Below are 18,491 nucleotides of genomic sequence, written 5' to 3' on the forward strand. Positions count from 1 at the left end.
GGCTCATATCTTGTTGAGGATTTTTGCCTCTGTGTTCATTAGGGAAATTAGTCTGTAGTTCCTCCTTTTTAGTGGGATCTTTGTCTGGTTTTGGAATCAAGGTAATGCTGGCTTCATAAAAGAGTTTGGAAGTTTTCCTTCCATTTCTATTTTTTGGAACAGCTTCAAAAGAATAAGTGTTAACTCTTCCTTAAATGTTAGGTAAAATTCCCCTGGAAAGCTATCCATCCAGCCCTGGACTCTTGTTTTTGGGGAGATTTTTGATTACTAATTCGATTTCTTTACTGGTTATTGGTCTGTCCAAATTTTCTATTTCTTCTTGTTTCAGTTTTGGCAGTTTATATGTTTCTAGGAATTTGTCCATTTCTTCCAGATTGCCCATTTATTGGCATATAATTGCTCATAATATTCTCTTATTATTCTTTATATTTCTGCAGTGTTGGTTGTAATCTTTCCTCTTTCATTCTTGATTTTATTTATTTGAGTCCTTTCCTTTTTCTTTTTGAACATACTGGCAAGGGGTTTATCAATTTTGTCAATTCTTTCAAAGAACCAGCTCCTGCTTTCATTGATTTGTTCTACTGCGTTTTTGTTTGTTTGTTTATTTGTTTGGGTTTTTTTTTTATTTGTTTGTTTCAATAGTATTGATTTCTGTTCTAATCTTTGTTATTTTCTGTCTTCTGCTGGTCTTGGGTTTTATTTGCCGTTCTTTTTCCAGCTCTTTAAGGTGTAAAGTTAGGTTGTGTATATGAGACTTCCTTCCTTCTTTAAGAAGGCCTAGATTGCTATATACTTCCCTCTTATGACTCCCTTTGCTGCATCCCAGAGGTTTTAGGCTGTGGTGTTATCATTTTCAATGATTTCCATGTACTTTTTAAATTTCTCTTTAACTTCTTCGTTAGCCCATTCGTTCTTTAGTAGGATGTTCTTTAGTCTCCAAGTATCTGTTATCTTTCCAAATTTTTTCTTGTGATTGACTTCGAGTTTCATAGTGTTGTGGTCTGAAATTATGCACAGTATGATCTCGATCTTTTGGTACTTGCTGAGGGCTGATTTGTGTCCCAGTATGTGATCTACTCTGGAGAATGTTCTATGTGCACTCGAGAAGAATGTGTATTCTGTTGGTTTTAGGATAAAATATGGTCCTGTACATATCTGCTAAGCCTATCTGGTCCAGTGAGCCATTCAAAGCCATTGTTTACTTGTTGATTTTCTGTTTAGATGATCTTTCCATTGCTGTAAGTAGGGTGTTGAAGCCCCTTAATATTGTGGCATTATTATCAATGAGTTTCTTTATATTTGTGATTAATTGATTTATATATTTGAGTTATTTTACATTTGGAGCATAATTGTTTACAATTATTAGATCTTTTTGGTGGGTAGACCCCTTAATTATGATATACTGCCTTTTTTATCTCTTGTTACAGTCTTTATTATCAAATCTAGATTATCTGGTATAGGTATGGCTACTCCAGCTTTCTTTTGGCAACTGTTAGTATGATAGATGGTTCTCCATCCCCTTACTTTCTATCTGAATGTGTCTTTAGATCTAAAATGGGTCTGTTGTAAATAGCATATAGATGTGTCTTTTTTTTTTTTTTTTTTTCTTATCCATTCTTTTACCCTATGTCTTTTGATTGGGGCATTTAGTCCATTGACATTTAGAGTTAGTACTGAAAGATATGAATTCATTGCCATTATGTTGGTGGTGTTCTCTGGTCCTTTCTAGTTTTTGTTGCTTTTGGTCTTTTTTTTTTTCTTTTCGTCTTTTCTCCCCTCAGAGAGTCCCTCTTAAAATTCCTTGCAGGGCTGGTTTAGTGGTCACAAATTCCTTTAGCTTTTGTTTGTCTGGGAAACTTTTCATCTCTTCTTCTATTTTGAATGACAGCCTTGCTGGATAAAGAATTCTTGGCTGCATATTTTTCCATTTAGCATATTGAATATATCCTGCCACTCCTTTTTGGCCTGCCAAGTTTTTGTGGATATGTCTGCTGTGAACCTGATTTGTCTTCCCTTGTAGGTTAAGGCCTTATGTTCCCTTGCTGCTTTCATGATTCTTTCCTTGCCTGAGTATTTTGTGAATTTGACTATGATGTGCCTTGTTGATGGTTGGTTTCTTTTGAATCTAATGGGAGTTCTCTGTGCTTCCTGGATTTTGATGTCTGTGTCTTTCCCCAGGTTAGGAAAATTTTCCACTGTGATTTGCTCACAAAAACCTTCTACCCCTTTTTCTTTCTCTTCATCTTCTGGGACCCCTATGATTCTGATTCTGATGTTATTACTTTTTTATAAGTCACTAAGTTCTCTAATTCTTATATCGTGCTCTTTTGCCTTAGTCTCCTTTTTTTTTTTTTTTCTGCTTCATTATTCTCCATAAGTTTGTCCTCTGTATCACTGATTTGCTGCTTTGCTTCACCCATCCTCGCCACCATGGCATTCTTTCGAGATTGCAGCTCAGTTATAGCATTTTAAATTTCTTCCTGACTAGCTTTTACTTCTTTTATCTCAGAAGAAGGGATTCTAACCTATTTTCAACCCCAGATAGTATTCTTATTATCATGATTCTAAATTCTGGTTCAGACATATTGCTTGTATCTGTGTTGATTAATTCCCTGGCTTTCATTTCTTCCTGTTCATTCTTTTGGGGTGAATTACTTTGTTTTGTCATTTTGAAGGAAGAAAAGAAATTAAGTAAATAAATAAATACATAATTAAAAACAACATTAAAAAAATCAAATAAAAGATGCTAGGTCCTAGGTGTGTTTTGGTCTGGTTGTTGATCTCTATTCTTGATAGAATAGAGAAAAAAGGGAAAGAAAAGAAAAGAAAAGAAAGAAAAACAAAGGAAATCGTTTAAAAATTTGAAAAAAATGAATACAATAAAATAGAATAAAATGAAGTGATGAACGTAGAATAGAATTTTTAAAAATTACAAAAAAGTGAAAAATATAGTAGAAAAAATTAAAGAAAAATCTTTTTTATAAAAACAAAAAATAAAAATAATTTTTCCCTTTCTGTATTCAAGAATGAGAAAAGAAAAAGGGAAAAAAAATAAATAGATGCACCAGCGAACAGAATGAAATAAGATTGAAATTACATCCAGTTTCCCCTAGAAGTCAAACTATGAAGCACTTTATAATCCATAAACTAAGCTGGCGGAGAGAATTGTGTTCCTCAAGAGCAGCGTTGGTCCAGTTGTGTGGGGCTTGGTGTAATGGCTCCGTTCTCCACTAGATGGCGCTGCTTAATTTACTGGGGGGATTGTGGTGGTGTTTGTAGGCGTGTACGTGCATGCGCCTGAGGGGCGAAAATGGCATCACCCAGCTACCGGGCGCTAGTTTCAGAACTCTGTGCTCTTCCTTCCTGACCGGCAATCAAGCACCCTTCCTTTGTCTCTGGCTTCCGTCCACTCCCACTTCTACAGTCTGTGACCAAGTCTTCAGACTACCAGGTGGCAACTCCCTCTCGAATTTTACCTCAAATGGGGCTGTTTTCCAACCCCTCACTTCTGAGGGGCTGCACTTTGACCTGCTCAAACCCTCTGGGCAAGGGTCTCCCTAAGCAATGGCGGGAGTGCCGGCCACCCCGGGAACATTCGCTCCACCGTCCTGCTGTCGCTGTCCAGAGACTGCGGCAGGTGCCCACCCACACCAGAAAAAGTTCGCGTGATGGCGTATCAGCAGCGTTTCAGGGATTATGGTAAATCTCGTGATTTTTCTTTTGGATATGCATGCAGGAGTAGAATTACTGGTTTATAATGTATATACCTTTACTAAAAATGTCAAATTGCATTTAAAAGTGGTTATACCAATTTAGACTCTCAGAAATAGTATACAAGGAACCTAATACAAACCTTAATACTCAGTGGGAACTCCAAAAATATTTTTTGTGCTGAACTGAGGACTAATATGTTTAAGTGTTAATAATCTAAGTTACTTACCATAATATGGAGTACTTTATTAGATCTTTTTTTATATATTTTTATTTTATGTTCCATATATATATATATATATATATATATATATATATATAAAGAGAGAGCGTGTGCGAGCAAGATGGGGACAAGGGCAGAGGGTGAGAGAGAGTATCTCAAGAAGCATGCTCCATGCTCAGTGGGGAGCCCAACACAGGGTTTGATCCCAGGACCCTGGGATCATTACCTGAGCTGAAACCAAGAGTTGGATGCTCAACCAACTGAGCCACCTTGGTGCCCCTAACAGATCTTTTATTGAGATAGATTTGATAGGAATGGGGGAAAAAAAATAACAAGGGTCTTTGGTACCTTACAGAATGGGAAGATTAGGGTTACTGCGTTGGTATAGAGGGACAAAAAGCCAGAGAATAGAAATAAGCCTCTTGTTTGATGATTTTTCATAGGGCCAGCTTTATTTCCTACCTTTCTTCATGACACATCTAATCTAACTCAGCTTTTGGTCCAAACATACAGTTTTAAAAATTTTATACATAATTGCTTCCTACAAATATTTTTGTGCATCTGTTTTAATTAGAGAGATAGAGAGAGATAAGAGCTAATTATCTTCCTCTTAATAACAGCACTTCATATGCTTGGGAACCATGTGTGAACAAACGCTCCCTTTTCTAAGCTAAGCAAGAGCAGTTGCTTTCCCCATCTGATGTATTTTTCAATAATTGAACATGTTTATCATTTTCCTTTGGGATTGCTTCCAAACCCCCCTCTTCTTTACAGTGTGAGGCTCCAGACTGTCTCCATTATTCTAATGTGAGCCTTGCTCCACTCCAAATATAGGACTTAGAAGGAAAACCCAATTTTGCTTTTATATTCATTTCATTACAATGTGAACAGAATGTAAGGTTTGTGATTTATCTTTAGATAATTTTAATAAGCATCTGTAGGTGTGATTTTGCCATGCTGGGACAATAAATAACAAATTAAATTGGTAAAAGCCTTCCTTTCTAAGATGCAAAAATAAAACAATGTGATTTAAAAGACCCATAAAAAATACTGAGAAATTTTAAATGGTATATGAAATAGAAGAATACAGAGTAGCAAACCTCAAGATTAAGAAATTACTAAGTATAACATCTAATTAGATTTTTCTTTTTTTCCTGTACAAACAAGTTCCCCACTTTACATAAGGATAGTTAATATTAATAGGAATGAATGAGATTTGGAATACTGTTTCAAGCCATTGGAAAATAAGAAAACTAGAGTAATATTTATTAAATGCATTTATCATAGTCTTTTCTGTTTCTTTCCTAAGTTATTTCACGAAGGAAACATTTCAAAAATGTGTAAGACTTAAACTGAAATAATTATAATTATAAATTATAGTAACAGTTTCCTGAATAGGAAAAACATTAACGTATTTTTTCTAGCTTTGTTGAAATATAATTGACATATAACATTGTATAAATAATGTTAACATATTTTAGATTGGTATTTCTTCCTTTTGGAGGTATTAACAGCTTAGGAAGCAAAATAAAAATGCTTTATCTATAGTTTAAAGAAATATTTATATTATCACAAGAAAGGCAGAAGTCTTTTATCCAAAGTTTCCCAACGTTTGGATCTCACTTAAATTAAGATGTAAAATCCTAGAAAGAGAAGTTGTGTTATAATTAATGCCTATGTTAGATGAATTCATTCTAGTTTTTGAAGATCAAGGTGCAGAGAGATTCCTTGTCCACAGCGAGGATGTTACACATGCACAAAGAATATCAGGCCTATGCCCTTCCCTAAATTGAAGCCTAGGGTAGAGATTCTAGACAGTTAATTTTGGATTAATGAAATCTATTTGTGGAAATAATGATCAACATAATGACCATAATAAGGGCTAAGAAAATAATCCCTCTTTCTTTTCTTTTTTTTTTTTTTTTTATCTTTTGAAAACCAGCAGCATAAGTGACCTGTGGACCTCCACTACTTAGAGGAGGTATGTTTAATCCTGATGTTCATTTATAAAGCATTTAGCTTAAAAGGCAAAGAATTATTCCTAGGTAATTGTTTCTTAGAGCAGATTTATTGTGACTAGAACATTTGTGTTTATGTGTGTGTGTTTGGGAGTGTTGTTTTCCTGGGCACATACAGAAGACAGATTGTTGACAGTAAATGTTTAGTCAAGGATGAGAATACTTTTGTTTTAGTTGCAGATCCTTTCTACCAGCCAGATGATATTTTCTCCTTTAATCAGTGCCACAGAAGCTTTTGTGCATTATAGGAATGCTGCTAAATATGATGAAACAGCCACATCTTTTAATTTAGTCCCAGTAGGAGAATAAGCTATTCTTCTTTTACTAGGCGACAGACGGAGACTTTTTATGTTACCTAAGGCTCAGCTGTGCGAAGCCTTTGAGAGATGGTGCTATCATGTTGGACTTCTTGAATCATTTACCAGAAGCAAATGGCTGTCTCTGTTTTCTCCAAAGCATTCCTTTTGAATTGGAAGGCTTTTTGGAAATGAACCTATACAGGCAACATGTACACTTTTAGGACATTGTTCCACCGTCTAATTCTTAATAGGTGTGATAAGACAAAAGTAATTAACATATGAGGAAGGTTGTGGTTTGGCCTGCTCAATTCCCTATCTTTCCCTGAATATAGAGGAAGTTTCCACCAATTCCAGGCAATTCTTTAGGCTTTTATGATGCAAAATTGATGGAATGAGGATTAGACAGAAAGGCCCAAACCAAAGCAGATGGATTTTTTACAGAAAAGAAGAGCCCAGAAGAGAACTAGTGTCTAGAGGTCTGTAGCAAGGCACATCTTTTGCTAGGGGGCTCTGTGAAGAAATTACATAAAGAAATAAATTATATAAAGAAAGAAATCTGGATGACAGAATGATGTGGAAGTATAAGCAATTTCTAGAGAAGGAAAGAAAGTGGCTTCCAGGGCCTTGGGGCATAATAAAATAGGAAAAGAAAGGATTTTAATAAGTTTTGTTGTTTATGTAATGTTTCCTCTTTAAAGATGTTGAAATATGCATATAAACATTGGATGTCCTGTCTGGATTACATATCTCTGAATTTAACAGCCCTCTGGGACTGAGCCAAGTGACCAAGGCTTCCTTAGGATTATATCAGTATGATTGTTACAAGCTTTTGTAATGGGTTTTTTGTTTTGGTGCTTACTGTCTCAGACACACTTTGATACATTGGAAAATTTCCAATGATGAGACATGTCTGTGGGTAAATGAATATCTTTGAGCTGATAAGACTTATTTATCTACAAGGCCACTTTAGACATCCATGAAGTATTCTTTGTGTCACCTAAGCAGTGTATCTGCTGACAATGCTGTATCATACAATAAGATTTGTGATATGTTAGAGATAAGAGATGGTGAATGAGGATGACGGAGTACAACATCTTAACAGCCTGAAGGTGAACTGGAAAAAAATCAAAATCAAATTTCAAGAGATGTATTTGCCAGTAAGAGTCTAAAGAAAACTTGTCAGGGCAGGTAGAAGTAAGTAAATCTACAAGGGAGTTATCAAGTCACTTAAGTCTTCATTTTGTGCAAAATATTCCAGTTGAGTGGAACTGTAACTGACCACTTGCTGAATGTTCTCTTGAATCTCTGAAGTTTTTCTGGGACTTTGACTTTACTAATGAAAGATTTTCAAAGGAAAATCTAAGCATCCCTCAAGAATGATTTCCGTTTCTAAACATACATGTCAGATTCTATATGATATAATCAATTATATTTAAAATCTTCTGCCCACTTCCAGTAGGATTTGCAGGGTGCTACCTGTAAGCCTGACTCTACCCAAAAGAAACACAATAGGCCTAGTCACATTTGCTCACCTCCTTGCTATTTTGCTCATTTTATATAATCTACTTACACCTATTTTTGTGTACAAATAGACTGGGCTGTCAGTCACAAAAAGATGCCTTACATGGAGAACCATGATTTCGATTTCAGATGAGGTCTACATCATCCTCTTGCTGTGACAAAGAGTTTAGAAAAAGAATGATGGAGATACTTTTTCTTGAACGTTCTGAGAGCACATTTACACCGCTCCCTTGTAGATACTTTAGTGCTTTAAGTAACCCTATGAGGTGTGTGTTTGTGTGTGTGTGTGTGTGTATTTTTATACATACATATATATATATATTCAGGTAAGTAATTCAAGTTGCTCTAATAAACAAACCCCCAACCTCACTAGTTTCACACAGTAAGTGCTTACTCTGGTTTATACAAAGTCCAAAGTGAATAGTCCTATCTAGCAGGAGGTCTTCCTTGAGGTCATTCAGAGACTCAAACACCTTCTAGTCTGTGGCTCTACAGTCCTCTGGGGGCCCAGAGTCCTCTTCTAAATTCTCTGTATTCACTCAGCAGTCAGGAAAGAGAGAGCATAGAGTGTAACTTGGAAGGCTTATATGCACCAGAGCTGAAGGTGGTATCCATCACTCCTCCCCTTTCCTAATAGCCAGCATCATCTGGCTACATTAGAGTATAAGAGAAGCTGGGAAATACAGTCTAGCTCTTTGGACAGAAGGAGAGGGACTTGTTGAAACACTAGGCAGTCTCTGGCATAGTGTTATTGTTCCCACTTTACTGATGGGGAAACAGACATAATGGGGTTAAGTAATATACCAAACTCACCTAGCTAACAAGTGGTGAGCTAGAATCTGAACCCAGGAATCTGACTCCAGAACAGTCTTTTAAACTATGGTACATACAGGGCTCCCTCCCAGATAATTAATGCAAAGTATTTCCCATTATTTCAAATGAGTAAAATGAGGTAGAGGAATATAACATGCCTCCTCCTAGTTCATAAATTACAATACATACAGGATTGTTTGCTTACTCTGTGGAATCACAGTCCCTTTTAGGATGAGTGCATGACCTTCTGATTTCAGTGACTTTCTTTCTGAGTATCTTTGGGGAAGGGGGGCATGCATGTGTTCCAAACTCAATGAGTATTTTGGAGGTGAGCCAACTCATACTCTATCACTTGAGACCCTTGTTTAAAACAGCAAGCCACTAAGGAAGCCAATGATTAGAATTAGGAATCTTGGGGTCAAACAGACAGGCAGTATGGCATGGGGTTAAGAGGCAGCATCTGGAATCAGAGCTCCCAAATCAATAAAACCCAATGCTGTCTCTATGATGTACTGGCTGTGTGACTTAAGTTACTTAATCTCTCTGTGCTATAGCTCATTCATTTGTAAAATGTTGAAAATGATCATATCTACCTCATAGGTTGTTATGAGGATTAAATGAGTACATGTTAAGTGCTTAGTATCTGACATAAGCAATCAGAAGAAGTTGTTTATTACTGTTGTTGTTGTTTTTTACTTGCACCCAATCAAGCTAAAGATATGACACACAGTTTTGCTGACACATAAAAAATCCTGCATCTCAGTAAATGTCAACTTCATCTGTTAACTCATGCTATTGGACCCTAGCCTCCTTCCTCCTCAGACTTTAATCCATTGGTAAGTTCTGTGTGCTCTATCTCAAAAGTATTTATTATACTAATTCTGTCCATCTTCCCTGCCCCACCCTTGTTCAGACCCCTATCATCTCTCGCCTAGACCATTGCAAAACCCTTCTAAAATGTTCCCTACTTCTTGGGCCCCTACAATCCAGTCTTCACACAGAAGTCAGAGAGATCTTTAGAAAATATAAATGAGACCATGTAATTCCCCCAATTAAACCCACTGATTCCCACCTCATTTAAATAAAATCTCAAGTCCTTCCCTTGGTCTTTGTCTTAGAAAGTCCTAAATTGTCCAAGATAGTCTTAGCTTATACTGTTGTTCTAAGATTATTATTAATAACACCTCCTTTCACTCTCCAAAGTGTCCTGACCTAGTTGATAAATTATATAATTACCATGCTTATGGGATCTGGAGCATCCTTCCCCTAAGTAAATATTATAAATACTACATGGTAATAAACCTTTTCTGGAGGTGGGAGTCTCACCTCCTAAATTAATCAAAGTCCATAAGCCTTAAATACAATGCTTGAGGCAGTTTGAGTGTAATACTGAAGTTCGAATTTAGTTTGACTGGTTTTAGCCATATTTCAAAAGAAGCAGTGAGTTACTCATATGTGAGCAATTCTGCCCCTGAGCCCTGCCTTCTTCATGGAGGGATTCAGCCAGCTCTCCAGCACAGCCTGAGTCAACAGGCTACTGTCCAGGCTGCACTGTGGCTATTACATGTAGGCTCATTGGTGAACTGTGGACCCTCACTCAGTCTAGTCTCTTGGAGAATTTTCAGCCCTCCCTTATAGCAATACCTTCTCCCTCTCTGCTTGTACCCCACTTGGAGTGGTGAGAAGCTTTACCCTTTGAATCCCTTTTTTGCCTGGGGAATATCTCTTTTCTCATCCCCTGAGGGTTGGGAAAACAGAAAGTGGCATTTAACCTCCCTTGTCTAATACCTACCTGTGCCTAGTAAGGCTGTGTGCTCTGTGTAAGGTCCATCCACTGAGAGAAACAAGAACCTATTTCTAGTCCTTATCAGACTTTTGTGATTTGGCCTATGTCTACCTCTTTGACTTCATCACCTTTTATTCTTCCCCTCTGTTAGCTGTACTGCCTGCCTGTTCTTTTTGGAATATTTTAAGCCTTATCCTGCCTTAAGGCCTTTGCACCACAGTTCCTTTTACCTGGAATGCTGTTTCCTGATCTGGTTGGCTCAGCTAAATGCCACATCCCTGGGAGGCCTTCCTTAATGACACAAAGTAAAGTAACTTTCGCAATCACTTTCTCTTTCGTAATCCTGTTCTATTTCCTTTACAATACTTATCATTATCTAATGTTACTTTGCTGGTTTAATTGCTAATTTTCTTTCTTTCAAAAATAATTATAATAAATAATAATAATAATAATAATAATAATAATAATAATAGTTACTAGACTTGTCATGAGCCTAACATTTTTCTAAATGCTTTACATTGATTAATTTTTACAAAATCTTTACAGTTATCTTATGAAATAGGTATTATTATTATGGACAAAGAAACTGAGTTTAGAGAAATGATGAAATTTACCTAGTGTCACAGAGAAGAAGCCAGGATTCAAGCCTAGATAGTGTGGCTGCAGTGTCTAATCTGAACCACTAGGTAAGGCCACCTCCCACGAAAGTCCTCCCCGGAGGACAGAACTTGCCTGTCCTGTGTGTTGCTGTATCTACCCCCACCCTTCTACGCTACTGATACTGTGATTTATAAGTAACCTTTGGTCTTTGTCCTTCTGGCACAGAGCTCCTGAAACCATTGGAATTTCCTAAGTGATGAGAGCAATAAGGCGTCTTTTGTTATGTCGGTGTGTGGCTTTAGAAAGCTATTAAGGATGGTTGCCTGAGAAACCAATCATGTGATTAAAGGGTTGGAACTTTCAGTTCCACCTTCTTCACTTCTGGGGAGAAAGGGACTGTAGATTGAGTTTAATCATTAGTGGCCAGTGATTTAGTCAATCATGACTATAGAATGAAGCTTTCACAAAAACCCGAGAGTATAGGGTTCAGAGAGCTTCTGGATTGGTAAATGTGTGGTAATAGGGGGAGAGTAGCACACTCGGAGAGGGCATGCAAGCTCTGTACCCTTTCCAACAACCTTGCCCTATACATCAGTTCCATCTGACTATTCATGAGTTACATCCTTTTATAATAAACCAGTAGGTAATCTAGTAGGTAAAATGTTTCCCTAAGTCCTGTGAGCCACTCTAGCACATTATTTGAACTCAAAGAGGAGGTCTTTGGGATCTCTATTCTTTTTAACATTTATTTATTTTTGAGAGACAGAGACAGAGTGTGAGCAGGGAAAGGGCAGAGAGAGAGGGAGACACAGAATCCGAAACAGGCTCCAGGCTCTGAGCTGTCAGCATAGAGCCCGACATGGGGCTCAAACCCATGAGATCATGACCTGAGCCAAAGTCAGACACTTAACTGACTGACCCACCCAGGTGCCCCAGGGGACTTCTATTCTATAGTTGGTTGGTTAGAAGTCTAGATGAGAATCTGAGTTTTAAATTGACATCTGAAGTGGGGACAGGTGGAGGGCAGTCTTACAGGACTGAACACTAACCACTAACCAGGGGAGTCTGATACTATCTCCAGTTGATAGTGTCAGAATTGAGTTGAATTGTAGACACCTAGCTGATGTCCAAGAATTGCTTGTTGGTGGGGGAAACCTCCCACAAACACACACCAGAATTGGTGATCAGAACACCTTTAAATTCATACAGGACTTGGCTCAGTTAATGCTTGAACTTTGAGTGAATAAATGTTGTTATAAAACCATGACTCTGTTTTATTTTTTATAAACAGAGAAGAAAATCACTCACCTACCTAAGAGAGAGGCTGGGCCTAATCTCATTTCAAGATGAATTGGAGGAAGGGGCTCAGCCAGAACTGCCCTAGAAACTGGATGGAAAATGCTGTTACCCCATGGCAGATCCTACATAGAATCTTGAGAAATTTTTAAGGGTGGCTTTCCATGGGGTTTCTGAGTTAGTCATAAAATAGGCAACCTGGCACCAGATTAGTAATTATAAAGGGAGCATAATATAGACAGAAGCAATGCATAGAGTGAACTAACAAATACATAAAGTGAACCTTCCCCATGAACAGGGGCGGGGAGAGAAAATTAAGCTGTCTTAGATTGAATTTATACTACCTGTGGCCCAGTACTAGACAACCTCCTTCCCCCATAGTCTACATCTCTGCTACCCCTCCTTTGGGCTTCTGCAGTACAAACCTGGATCTTTTAACTCATCATGTTCTATAGAATTTCACTATTCATTTGTTCCCCTTTCCCTATAAATGACAAAGTCCGTTAATAGTGTCATGTCTCATTCATCCTTTATATGCTATAGCATGGTTCGTAACTTACGCTTTAATGTTATCAGAGTCAGTCTGGCCTGCCTTAGTTTAATTTTCTGTGAGTGAAAGAGAGAGTCACACAAATGATTTGCAAGTTGTCTTCTAGCCCCATATGCTGTGTTGGGCAGGTGAGGACCCTGCATCGCTCTTGTTTTGGATTCAGTCCTTGTTACAAAAAGATGAGTCTGTATGCTCTAGAGTCTGGTTGTGTTCCAGTGAGTTTTTAACTAGATGAATATGCCCTTCAATGCTGTGTTCCTATTTGCTCCCCTATCTCTTCTGTGCACTGCTGGTTATTTATGTATTTAATATGCAAATAAAGATGCATCAGCTCATACATCAGAGGCCTGCTCTCAGTATCCAAGGGGCCTATTAGAAGCAGATCTGTGCATCTTGACTAGAGTGAGTCCCTTTGAGGCCATTCATCTAGACTGGCTGTGTTTGTAAACTGGGGCTTCTCTTTTTCCTCTCCCTTTACTTTCTTTGTATTACTGATGTTTGTACAACTATTGTTCAATTCTCTTTTTCTGGATATCATTTTTCTCAGCATCTGTTATACAGCCAATCATACACACATGCACAATGAAACATAACAACATTTATCTTACTCTCCAGGGAATTTAGACCTATTTATATAGTTGCTGAATGTGAAGACTCTGATTTATGTAATTTGTATTATTCTAAAAATTAACTGTGAATGTATTGGGAGCCTTAGCCAAGTTCTATAACTTTCTTAATCATTTGCTTTTTTACCACTAAAAACAAATAAGAGAAACTGAACCACTGTGTTTTTGTAATATTAATCCTAACATTTATTAACTAGGTAAAAGGTGTTTAGCTCTATGAGGATTTTATGCTGGTCAAACCTTTGTTCCTTTTCCTATGTAATTCATTCATTCAACAAATAGATATTGGATGTTCTATGTAGCAGGGAGGAAAACTCAAAAGCCTCATTTTTGTCTGTGTGTCTTTTTTTAAATATAATTCATTGTTAAACTGGCTAACATACAACACCCAGTGTTCATCCCAACGAGTGCCCTCCTCAATGCCCATCGCCCATTTCCCCCTCTCTCCCACCCCCCATCAACCCTCAGTTTGTTCTCTGTATTTAAGGGTCTCTTATGGTTTGCCTCCCTCCCTCTCTGTTTGTAACTATTTTTTTTCTCCTTCCCTTCCCTCATGGTCTTCTGTTAAGTTTCTCAAGATCCACATATGAGTGAAAACATATGATCTCTGTCTTTCTCTGACTGACTTATTTCACTTAGTATAATACCCTCCAGTTGCATCCACATTGCTGCAAGTGGCATGATTTCATTCTTTCTCTTTGCCAAGTAGTATTCCATTGTACATATAAACCACATTGTCTTCATTCATCAGTTGATGGACACTTAGGCTCCTTCCATAATTTGGCTATTGTTGAAAGCGCTGCTACAAACTTCATTTTTTTAATATTGAGTCCATTTGCAAATATGTCTTTTTGACATTTGTAGCTGTCTTAAGTGTATTTGAATACATTCTGTGCCTTCTGGGACTATCTTTAGTTTTCTATTTCTTTATTTTATTTTATTTTTTTAAATTTATTTTTGAGGGAAAGAGAGGCAGAGAGAGAGGTGAGAAAGAAAATCCCAAGCAAGTTCTGTGCTGTCAGTGTGGAGCCCGACATGGGGCTCGAACTCTCGAACTATGAGATCATGACCTGAGTCAAAACCAAGAGTCAGATGCTTAACTGAGTGAGCCACACAGGTGCCCCTATTTCTTTCTTTTAATGTGAGACCCAAACAATATTCTTCTATGTCCAGCACAGAGCGTATAGAGAAGCAGCTTAATGATGTTTTTTTTTTTTTTCTGGATGAATTAGAGAATTTTTTGTTTCCTGGCATGAGGCAGCTTATCAATAAGGAGTTTTTGAATAAAAATGAATGGATGAAATTAAATTTAAATAAAATAAAAATTTTCAAATGACACCACATGACTGCCAACTTTTCTCTTACCATCCCTTCCTTCCCTTTGCCATCAACAGACCCATCAATCTCTGCCTTCTATGAGCTGTGAAAGTTTCTGTCTCATTTCTCTCCTCATACCCTTACACCATTAACCTTTGTGGCTCTATAGGAACAATGTTCTGAAGGTACTGGAAATAGAGAAAGCTCATGATTGTTGTGTTAAATTTGTGCTGATTCTTATAACACCTGCAATGAAGAGGAAGTGGAAATGGGAAGTCTAAGAAGAAAAGAAAGCACACATTTAATTCAACAAATATTGAATGAATATTTTACATGTTCTCAGGATGAACAGTGTTCTTCTTTTAATGGGAGGAGAAAATAAACAAGCCATTATAGAAATAGAAAAATATCAGAGAAGAAGTATTTTGGGGGAATTAAAGCAGAATGATGAATAAAGTGTAACTGCTAATCACTTCAATTTGGGAGATCAGGGAAAGCCTATTTGAGGAGGCTATTATCATATTCATGCTTTTTATTTTCTGTGTTTTATGATGTTTTGGCATCTTGAGGACTTGCAAATCCTGGAGAGAACTAATTCCTGGAGATAGCAGATGCTCTTGATATGTCAGCCAACCAATCCCGAGTCTGTATGTTCATCATTTCCTTTTATCAGGGTCCTGCAGTCCAGGACACTATTTCCTTGTTCTAAATGAATCAAGACCAGGTACCAGACAACTAGGAACCATGCCTATAGCCCAAAGACTGCTAAAATTATTCAGACTATCCAATCTTAAACTTATTCAGCTGTCCACACTATCTTGCCCATTCTTCCTATGACAGTGATAACAAATGCTTAGGTCCATACTTTCTCCTCACCCTTCTGCTTCTTGACTGACCTTGGTGCTTCCCCCGTGTGCCATGCCTCCTATTTCTAAGGACCTATGAATATAAAAATCTTCTTTCTTCATGATCGTTATTTCCATGTCTCTGTGTTCTGCCATTCCTGATTAAAACAAATTTCAGATACATTTTAATATAGTGATGTTTAAGCTGAGATCTGAATGGCAAGAGGGGCCAGCTGCACAAAGATTGGGAGGAGAGCCTTCTAAGTAATGGTGTAAAGACACTAAGTTAGCTAAGATCAAGGAGAAGATGGTGAATTCCTCCCTCACCTCCTGCAGCTTTTCTTCTTCTTCCAGACAATCATTGATTTCTGGTATCCACTAACTCCTAAGGACAAATATCTTTCTGGAAGTCAGATGTCCTATCATCCCTTTTATGCAAGTTACCTGTATAAGTAGATAAGTGATAAGAAGAACTAGAGGTTTCATTAAAGCATTTCACACTAAGGTTAGAAAGAATCTTTGCTAATGCACTTTCATTGAAAGAGAGAATTTATTAACTGAAATGATTTCCTTTATCAGTCACACTCAATAGTTTTTGTATCTTGACATCATTCAAACACCCCATGCATACTTACCAAGTATATCCCTCATTATACCCAAGTTCTAGAGGTAGAGTGAAGAGGAATGACTTTTCCTATAGATGTGAAGGTCTGTTGTGATCACTCTTTGCATTTGTGACTTTCTGTTCAATGTCTGTCTTGCCCTTTATTATACTTATACCCAAAGCTACATGAAGGTGGGAGATATGTTCAGCTCCATATTGCTAGCAAAATGCAGTGTCTACCAGACTGCAGGCATTCTCTTACTGTTTCAGAATCAAAATTACTGGATCAAGCCATGCTAAGATAAAGTGTAAATATGGAAGATAAAAGTAATTTCCAACATTATAGTTCCTTAGGGCCCTGCAAGGCTTATTTCTTAGACTTACAGGTTTAATTTCTGGCTGCATAGTAAATTCAACCAGGGAACTTTTAAAATATATCTGTACCAATCCCCATTCTAATCAATTAAGGCAGAATCTAAGAGTGAGACTCAGCAATCAGTTTGTTTGTTTGTTTATTATTGAAGTATAATTAACATATAGAGTTATATTAGTTTCAACCTGGCTATCAGCATTAAAAAAACTCTCTACTGTAATATGCAGCCAAGTTGAGGAATACAGATCTAGACTGAAAGTCTACAAAGTGAAGAGGTTAGTGTACCTGGTCATTGTCTTTGAGCAGTGTAAAGAACAGCTATCATAATTTGTTTAGATCACTAAGAAAGTAGAATTCTCCAGGAAGAAGAGGTTCACAAAATTCTAGGCTTTAGGGACAGTCATGTAGAGAAATTTGTGAAGAGAGGCTTTAGATAGAGATCTAAACTTTGTATGAGCAAGAAGGAAGAAGGCAGATTGGTATTGGCAACATAGTGAGTTCTTTCATGTTCATTTTTATTGAATTGTTTTGAGTTTCTTTTTGTTTTTATTAATTATTATTATTATTTTATTTGAGACAGTGAGTGTGCGAGCTGGGGTGAGGGGGGGGGAGAGAGAGAGAGAGAGAGAGAGAGAGAATGAATGAGAATCTTAATCAGGCTCTACACTCAGCAAGGAGCCCAACATGGGTATTGATTCCACAACCCTGGGATCATGACCTGAACCAAAAAAAATCAAGAGTTGGACACTCAATCGACTAAGCCACCCAGGCACCCCTCATGTTCATTTTTAAAATGCATGGAAGGGGCGCCTGGGTGGCGGCAGTCGGTTAAGCGTCCGACTTCAGCCAGGTCACGATCTCGCATTCCGTGAGTTCGAGCCCCACGTCGGGCTCTGGGCTGATGGCTCAGAGCCTGGAGCCTGCTTCCGATTCTGTGTCTCCCTCTCTCTCTGCCCCTCCCCCGTTCATGTTCTGTCTCTCTCTGTCCCAAAAATAAATAAACGTTGAAAAAACAAAAAAAAATTAAAAAAAAAATAAATAAAAAAATAAAATGCATGGAAAACTTCAGGTGACTGAAGTCATTGCAGAAATACAAACCATAATATTTGAAAAACAAGAAGGAGAGAACTTGAGGGTAGATTTTATATTCATCTTAAAAAAGAAAAAAAGATGACCTGGAAAATTGTACTTTATTTTGCTGTAAGAATTCATTATACTGAAAAATATTTATAAAATATTATTTCAACCCACGAATTTTATTTTAAACATCCACAGTAAGGCCTAGCTGCATAGAAAAAAATTCCAACCTTCCTTTTTATTCCAGTTCCAGAGTCATACATTTTAAAAAAGGATACTGGACCTTGGTTTACACTTTCTAATGATGATATTTGCCACAAAATTTTAAGCTACTAAATGATTAGGTTTCACAAAAACTGTCCAAACAAATCCTCATTATCAGGAAACCTCATTAATGATACGAAATCCTAGTTTATCACTGAAGAAATTCTATGGAAACCAATTAAATACCAATCAAATACCAATTAAAAATTGAAATAGATTAAAATCTGATCTTCCATGGTTGCATAGACTTCACTCTGTTGGATTATTTATTTATTTATTTATTTATTTATTTATTTATTTATTTATGAAATTTATTGTGAAAATGGTTTCCATACAACACCCAGTGCTCATCCCAAAAGGTGCCCTCCTCAATACCCATTACCCACCCTCTCCTCCCTCCCACCCCCCCATCAACCCTTAGTTCGTTCTCAGTTCTCAACAGTCTCTTATGCTTTGGCTCTCTCCCACTCTAACCTCTTTTTTTTTTTTTTTCCTTCCCCTCCCCCATGGGTTCCTGTTAAGTTTCTCAGGATCCACATAAGAGTGAAACCATATGGTATCTGTCTTT

The 18,491-nt window shown here is 37.3% G+C and overlaps 1 protein-coding gene and 1 pseudogene across 10 annotated transcripts in view; both read left to right on the plus strand.

Annotated features, from left to right (window-relative positions):
• Positions 1–18,491, plus strand: part of LMNTD1 (lamin tail domain containing 1) — a 525,504-nt gene that overhangs the window by 215,518 nt on the left and 291,495 nt on the right. Inside the window, exon 1 of one of the 10 annotated variants that reach the window (XM_040488619.1) lies at positions 5,876–5,915. The exons of the other annotated variants lie outside the window; for them this stretch is intronic. The gene's annotated coding sequence lies outside the window, so the exon portion shown is untranslated. Of the gene's footprint in view, positions 1–5,875; positions 5,916–18,491 lie in introns of those variants that run through there. 10 annotated transcript variants of the gene reach the window in all.
• Positions 3,669–18,491, plus strand: part of LOC121038985 (protein kinase C-binding protein NELL1-like) — a 51,188-nt pseudogene continuing 36,365 nt past the window's right edge.

Source organism: Herpailurus yagouaroundi, unplaced genomic scaffold (genome assembly GCF_014898765.1).
Source record: "Herpailurus yagouaroundi ecotype Mexico unplaced genomic scaffold, PumYag 166, whole genome shotgun sequence".
Classification (NCBI taxonomy): domain Eukaryota; kingdom Metazoa; phylum Chordata; class Mammalia; order Carnivora; family Felidae; genus Herpailurus; species Herpailurus yagouaroundi.